We start from the raw sequence: 9113 nt of genomic DNA, 5'->3' as shown, positions 1-9113 counted from the left end.
ATAATCAAAAAAAAACATTTCAATCGATTAATTTTTGAGGTCAACATCGTATGTTCATGTAGAAAAACCAAGAAACTCACTTTAATATGATAGCATAAATACATAAAAGTATTTTATAAAAAAGCAAATAACATTCTGACCTTCCATCTCCATCTAGACTATAAATATAGACACAAAATTTAGATAAATATCCTTTTATAGTTTTTTTTATTGATAAATATACTTTGAGTATCTTGAAATATTTATATAGTCCTATTCTAGACATACATCTAAAAAAATTATAATCATTATTTTGTGATTCTATTGTTTTTTAACTATTTTTACCTTCATAATATGATCAAACTGTATATTTATAATTTAAACTCAAAATCTTTTTGTACAATATTATACAAAATATAAATTTTTAACTAAAGTATTAACAACTTATCACAAGGATACTTCAGATGACTTGAAATCAAGCTCCAAACGAAAGCTTAAATAATCTTATAAATTATAAAAAAAACATTGAAGACTTCACTACATACAAAAGAAGAGTAATCTTGCAACTAAAGAAATCCAAAATATGAGAGTTGTTAAAGGACGCGAAAAAAATGTCAAAGATGGTGTAAAGGCAGAAAATGCCGCTTTTAAAATAAATAATAATAAATTGTACACTATAAAATTATTTACTGTCCAATACAAAACCAATGTTGATCTTGTATGATTTTTTCAAATCAAATTTTAATTCATTTCATTTAGACCCATGATTATACTTCTCATAAAAAAATATACCTATACTCGTAAATCTCAATATTAAATGTATATTTGCCAAATTATTATATCTTCTGCTTATTATATGTGTATATTAAACGTTTGATAAATATTATCTCTGTTTCAGATTAGAACTTATGCCATCGATAATAATATTATAAATATTTTAAAAGACTATTATCGGAGTAAAAAGATTATTTTTTTGTTTAGAAAACTTTTTTTTATCATACTTTATCTAGACTTTAAAAAAAAACCCCAATTGATAAATTTTATGCTGCCTGATTTTGCGGGGAAAATATTTATGTAACAACTTGTTATCTTCAACATAAAAGTTCGTGATAAAAAATTTATCAGAAAAACATGTGCTTCTTGTCTACCAATTCAATATGATCATTTGCTAAGAATTGAATAATGCAATATATATGTATTTTCTTTTAGTTCATGTAAGAGATTTGCATTTAACAAATCCATTTAAAACACTTCAGTTAAAATTTGAATAAGAAGGTCAAATCACAAATTTAAGCAACTGTATGGATCAGAGTAAAAGCCTTCAAACTATGAATGTGCCATCTTTATAAACAAAAAGTACAATTTTATGCATAAATTTTATCATTTTATGCATTATTGTACATTTAAATGAAGGATATATATATGTCAACCTTATTTCATCATAAGGCTTTTTTTGTCTTGAATATACTTCATACCATAAATCGCCTAAAACTCTTGCAGATATCATAAAATCTTCATCATACTCATCACACCGATAAAATTTTTATTTTTTATTTATCTTGGCGAAATAGGCATCAAATTTGCTTATTTTATATGCAAAAGGCAGATAAATACTATTTTTAATGTTCTCAGTTGAAAAAATTGGATTACGTAATTTTTGAAGCTGATACATACTAAATTAAAAAATTTTTCTTAATTTTTGATCTTCTAAATTCATATTATACATTTCTGCGACCCAAAAGTCACTTATTCTATTTGCTAAAGTGATATATTGATCATCTACAAAATTTAACTAATAATTTTAAATACATTTTCATTTAAAAAACATGTAAATATTATATCAAAAAAAATCAATCTAATATATTTTTATAGCTTATTTGAGTATATTGGAGAAATAATATGATTAAATATGTTGAATATAAATTAAATCGGCTTGCAATGTTACACATGCATGTCATTTGGCAAGGATTTTTATTTATGTACAAACAAATTACTTAAATTCTTCATGAAATCGCAAATGAATTGTTATGCACATAAGAGCTGCAAATAGAATATACCTATACATTTATATATCTTTATATTTTTTTAAGATCATAGTTAACCATGTAATCGATTTAGTAAGTTATTAGATAAAGTATTAAATTATACCTCTATATACAGCACTTGATCATTAATAACATTTTAGCAAGCTTTTACACATAAAAATACTTCTTAATATATTTTAGTAAGTTAATACATATCTTAGGTTTGAAATGCATTTTTGTGTCAGAAAATTACTATTTATGCGATTCTCTACAATTCGTTAAATTTAAAAATATTAATTCGAAATTTGTTTTTTAACCTACATCTTGCCTTATATTGAATGCGGTGTCTTGACAACAAAAAAATTCAGGTAATACGTTTTTAAATTTATAAAATTCTGCATAATTTAAATCTTCTTACTATTTATATAATCTAAAATACATGTAATATTTAATATAATTTTTGGCACATCTGGTAGATATGTTTTATTTATAAGCTATTAAAGAATGCCTATTTAGTTAGCAAAACTAATTATTCAGAAAAAAATTACTTTATATATTTAATATGCAAAATCATTGTTTCGTCTTATGTTTTTGGTATATTTTTAAAAAATAGACAGATATTACAACAAACAACTATAATATATAAAATATAATTAATTATGCATGAAACAAGTTTACATCAAAAAGTTATGCTTATCAACTTTTGAAAATATAAATCATAACATTTCGAATTGTGTAATTTGAAAGTATATATTTGAATGTGCCTACTTTCCAGGGTTGAATTTTAGCAGTATCAAGAAGTATGATTTTTGTCAACAGTACAGTAAATTGTTTCCCTGGCAGCATATTTAATATAAAATTGCTTTACATGCGTTTTTAATTGAAAGTGTCTGCGCAGATTAAAATATATATGTTATATAGGATCGTTTGTAATTTTATGAATACTTTTTATAAAGCTGGCTCCTTTAATATGCATTTTGAAAAATTTGAGCTCAGTAAGATAATATTATTTTATAATCATAGCCAAGAAATTTAAAAAAAGCGAACTAATATTGATCATTATATTAACGACTAAAAGGGACAGATTTATTTACAAAAGCAACAAAAGTAAATTTTACCCGGTTTATATGTTTCTTGCTTTAGTTATCATCTATCAACACATGAATATCATGATTTTTGTGTTTTCTTTAAAACATTTAATGTATGAATAATATTTTTTTTGCCGATTTTAGCATGAGTTAAATAATTAACACACTTTATTAGACAATATTATATGTACTTTATTGTAAGGAATGTTTGAGCAAAAAAAAGTAAAATGGTCCAATATTTTCAATGTTTTTTTATGCATTATAAAACCATAGAATTTAGAAATAAGCTAAATACAACTAAAAACACATGAAAAGAGTGTTAAGACTAAACATGATAGCATATGTAATTTTTTCTATTTTTGAACTAATTTATATATAAATATCTTTAAAAATTTGTATTCTGTTTTTATTACGTGATCAAAGATATATTTAGGGTTTTTATAAGCTAAAATCATGCAAATATATTGTAAAAAATACATTCACATGTATAAAAAATACAATATGTATATCAAAATATAATTGCAAGCTTTGAACTTTATCTTTTAAAATAAACAGTTTAAATACTATTCCGGTAAAATTTGATACGTTTTTATACAACCATATGATTTATTCACTATAAAATTAGCTTCATTTTTATATTAATAAAAAAATATGCTACTATCGAAAAAAAGCATGTTACGATTTTCGTGTATTTACGCATTGTATTTTTACATAGAAAACTTGGTTTCTTACAAAATAAAAGTCTACTGTCTCGTTTAAAACGGTTATAGACAACCTAAGAATAGAAAACATATATAATTAATAATTTTACATTCTTTTTCTGTTTACTGGATCATTATATTTTATTTATAAATATAAAAAGATATCTATTGTGCACATACATAAAAATACATCTAAAAAATGTGTTTAGTATTACTTCATCGAAGGATGAAGAATAATTTGCAATCATGATTCTATAGGATAAGTCTTAATGCATTTTAATAACAATCCATAAAAAAATCACGTCGTTAATAAATAAAACGTTAGAAATTAATGTATTTCTTATTAAAATATGATAGCTTAGACTATAAAATATATTATATAAACCCTTACTGTGATGATATTATATTATTAACAAGAAATTTTAGTAAAAGCAATAATCTGACTTTCTTCTATATTTTGCTAATTACAAGCTAATATTTACTTTATTTTTGTGTCATTTATATGCTATATACGATCTATTCTCAGAATCATTGATTACTGCGATTGAAACTAAAAAATTGGAAATATAATACGAATTTATGTTATTCTCCATGATGAATTCACTATTTATCAGCAGAACATATATTGAAAAATCAATCCGGATTATTAGAATATATCATATTTATTCTAAAAATCGACATGTAAAACGACCAATATTATATTCAAAATAAAATTTACTTGTGTTAAATTTATTGACAGATGTTTTATCTATTTTTCTGCAATATTGAACTATGTAAAAGCATATTTTGTAATGATTTATATAAAAACCTTTTTAGCAAATTTTAAAAATCGTAATAAAACAGAAATATCAATAAAAAAAATTGTTGAAATCGTATGAAAAAAAGATTGATGTATATACGTTATTTATTTTGATATGAAGTTTAGTGGATCTTATAGTATGAGATCCTTTGATCATTTAACAATCCAAATCCTTTTTGGATTATAAAATAGTATAATTATATGGATAAAAAAAGTTAATAATAGGAATGCAAAGCTTTTATAAAAAAACTACAACAATATTAACCCTTTATATATTGATGCTATACCTTAATTGCTGACATTACTTTAAGTAACTATAGGTTTGTTTTCAAATAAAGTGTGTTTATCTGTTAAAACTATGATTGTGCTCTTTTTTTTTACGAAATATAATATTATATATGTTTTTAATACTTAAATTTTTTTGTGACTTTTAATAGTCTTTTTTTTTGTATGTCGCTAGCAATAAATAATAATATTAAAGTTGAATTTTTATAGTTCGAAGTGTCTGGTATTTATAAAATCAAAAAACGGGGGCTTTTATTATACAAAAGGTATAAATGGTCAAATTTACAATTTAAACCATGAATCTTATACATTTATGTAGCAGAAACTCTTGTCTATCTCTGGTTTATAAACGGAAAACAACTAAATTAAAATATTTGAAATAGAAAGAAAAATGGCTTCACCTTTCTGGGTAAAAAATATATCTCATTATTTTATTGTAAATTTATACTATTTTGTTTGATTTTTAGTTGATATTTAAAGATATTTTTTCGGTGTAATAAATAGCAATACAGTTTTATTCAGTATAAATTTGAATTAAATGATTACAACAAAAAAGCTTAAAAACTATTTTCTGTCTATCTAACATTTAGACTATTTTCGCAAATTATAGAAGTAAATATTAAACAACTAATGGGGTGTTTTAATCAATTATATCTTTTGAAAGTCAGTTCTATTCGATTATGTTTGTATTGTGTTATGAAATACAAACAAATTATAATGCGTTATATATGAGTACACTAGACAAATATAAATATTTTTATAAATCAGAAAATAATTAAGATTTGTGTGTAATATAGTGAACATACCATAGTATAACATAAAATTACAATCAGTTTATCCATCACATACGTTACATTGTATCTAATTTACTTTTAATAAAATAAAAGATCAATATATAACTAAATTTGTCACCAAAAATGTAAAAAATCATGTTTAGTATTATTTTTTACGTGATAAAAAATTTATAAGTGTAAATTCTTCGCATTTCATTTGAATTTTATTATTAATTTCTCAACAGTTTATATATATATATATTGTACGTTCAAAACTTAGTTTAAAAGATCTATTTGTAAGGTGAAAATTCAAAACAGAAATGTAATAACAATGAGTGAGAAATTTTATTATAAAAAATTCAGTTATATATAAATTAAAGCCATGATATATAGATTAAAATATTTATGCGCATGTTTTGTCATAAAAAAGAATAATGCAATAAGAAAACATTGTAATATCCATTATAAGAACTTATTGACCAAAATATAGCTTCTAAAAAAAGTACTTAGTTTATAATCGAACGTGTGGAATCTGAACATGTATTTATATAAATATCTATTTGTATGCTAATATATTTGTTGGACATATTATCTATAGATAAATTCTATTCGACGGTAAATAAAATAACGAAGCGTTTATTATTGAATTCTATTCTATTTATGCAGAAAAATATAATACGCATGCTATTCGTTATAAAAACTTGCAATTTTTTATTTTATTGAAACATAAATTATTTTTTTATTATAGCTGTTTATGCGACTTAAATTTCATTCAATCATAAATAAGTTATATTCATATCTTTTTATAGCAACTTTTTATTTTGAGTAAAAAGCTTTTTTTTTGTAAATAGAAGTTTCTGTGTAGTGATATTGATCAGTTTTAGCAATATGTCCATTTATCTTAGATATAGAATAGCATAAAATTTTAAACAAAACAAAGGATAAAATCTCTGTATAATTAAGAATATATTGGATACGACATACAAAATTTAAGTGCGTAATGCATATTTTTTTAATGATGATTTACATTTTTAAAATCCTGCACATGAAAAAATAAAAAAAAATCTCATTATAAAATAAAGTTTATTTGTTTTTTAGACTTGAAATACATAAAAAAATGAATTTTAAAAAAGATATTCTTCCCTAATAGTAGAAATATAAAATACTTTATAGAAAATGTATATAAAGAATTATAAATGTAAAAATAATCTTCATTTTTATATTAAATAAGAATTTCGACTATAATATATTTTTTTCTATGTAATTCGCAGACTAAATTTCAATTGAATTTTTTTCCTGAATATTTTAAAATATAATATAAGCTTTCAAATGGCAAAAAATATGTAAATGTAATATATAAAACTCGCAAAGTTTACATAAGATAATTATAAATAGGAAAAAAACATATTTTTAAGAAAGATTTTCAAGTATTCTGTCGATTTAGACATGTACTATGTTCAATATGATATAATGCATAGCAATGAAAACAAAAATATAAAAAGTGAGGTTATATTTTATTAAAATTATTTAGATCATTTTTATTTGGTATCTTTTTGATGACGAATATGCATATTTACATGATAAATTAGTCAATTAGTCTTAAATACGCACATTAATGCTTATCGGATAGAAAACTATATGTAAAAACGATTCGGGAATACAGTATATTGCATCTTCGTACAATATTTCAGCACACACGTCTCAGAAGCATACTTACTTAAATATTATGCTAACTACTATAACAAAAAGCAAAGTGAATTATATTTTTAAATTTTAAAAACATCAAAATCATTATACTTATACAGACTATCAGTATCTTTTTATAAAATTTATATTGGTGCATATATTGTAATTTATATTATAAAGCAATTAGTATTGGTTTTTATCATGTATGGTATATTTAGAATAGCTTAATCATCCATATTTAAATATTTTTAAATACTTTAAATTGTACTTAAACATTGAATGAGAATATATTATTATATTTTTTATAGGATAATGGAAAAAACCAATAAAAAATGACAAGGAAGACGTTTTTATGTGTAAAATAACGTATAAACAATTAAAAAAACAAAACGGGGTTTTATTATAAACTATTGAATAAATTTGTATGTTGGTAGATTCCATGAAGACTAGAAGATATATTATTATGAAGTTGACAAATGAAGATTAAAATATGCATATCGACTATATGTGACATAAAAACTATATAACTTGGTATATATTGAATGAAAAACGCACGTAACGGTTTACTTAAAATTTATGAATGTGATATCTCTGTTAATAGAATGAACACAAAAACAAATTTATGTCCAACGATAAGAGTATTTTCATAACATTGCACATGCTAAAAGATAGCTATATATAATTAATACAATTATGCTCTAATTACACTAAAATTGCCCTCAATATACAAATAAGAATAAATAAACAAGATTTTATATACCGCATTTATTTGAACGAAATAAAGTCTGCGATTTAAACTTTTTTCGGTTTAAAAAGAACGCAAAATTAAAATATATCAGAAATTTCGGGTATTTTTAATCATATACAAATCAAGGATATTATTTTTTTAATTTCAACAATCTAAGTTCGAACAATTCAACATCCTGATTCTTAGGTATGTTATGTAAAAGATTCATTAAAAATTTTCAACATAAAAAGTCACTTTAAAAAATATACATTAAATATATCTATAAAAATACAGAATTAAATATCAGCGGAAATTCAAAAAAGACTATATTTATTTTATTATTTTGTGCAATACAAAAAACTAGACTAAAGTCTTAAAAAATAATAAAATATGTTGATAAAAGATGCCGCTTGTGTAAAATAAACAATATAATATCAATTCATAGAAACAGAGAGCACTAGTAAAGCTTGGAAGCTTATGATTCATTTTTTAATTTGTAAGATAGACATTATGCTATTAGAATTCTGAAATTAGGAAAAGTGCGTGAATTAATTAGACAAAAATATTACAAAAACATAGTCAATCGAGCAAAACAAATGATAATATTATATTCAGTTCATAGAAATAAATATAAGCTCAAAGAATTAGCGATAATTAACAACTGCCATGATAAAGCTTAAGCATTAAAAAGGTAAAAGCAAACATTTTAAATAAAATTTAATTATAAAAAAATAATGATTGTAAATATAATGATTTTATATTATAAATATATCAGTTCTTAACGAGAAAACTTTAACTATTGACTTTTTTTAACCATTAAAAAAAATATTCTTGGCAATAATCAATATATGACACCTATTTTTTCAATGAGAATAATCTACCAGTTATTCACTGAGGTCTAAAAAATTTTGATAACATAAAACAAATGTAAAAACGTATAAATTATTTTAAAATTTTATAAATCGCAAATTTCACTTTTGCAATATTAAGATAATAAAGTCAATCTATTCAATGATTTATATTCTGCAAGCTGCAATTTTTTTTATATTTA

This window comes from Rhyacophila brunnea, unplaced genomic scaffold (assembly GCF_057557595.1).
Source record: "Rhyacophila brunnea isolate RB1 unplaced genomic scaffold, BYU_Rbru_1.0 scaffold_40, whole genome shotgun sequence".
NCBI lineage: Eukaryota > Metazoa > Arthropoda > Insecta > Trichoptera > Rhyacophilidae > Rhyacophila > Rhyacophila brunnea.
Note: the sequence above shows the minus strand (reverse complement) of the source record.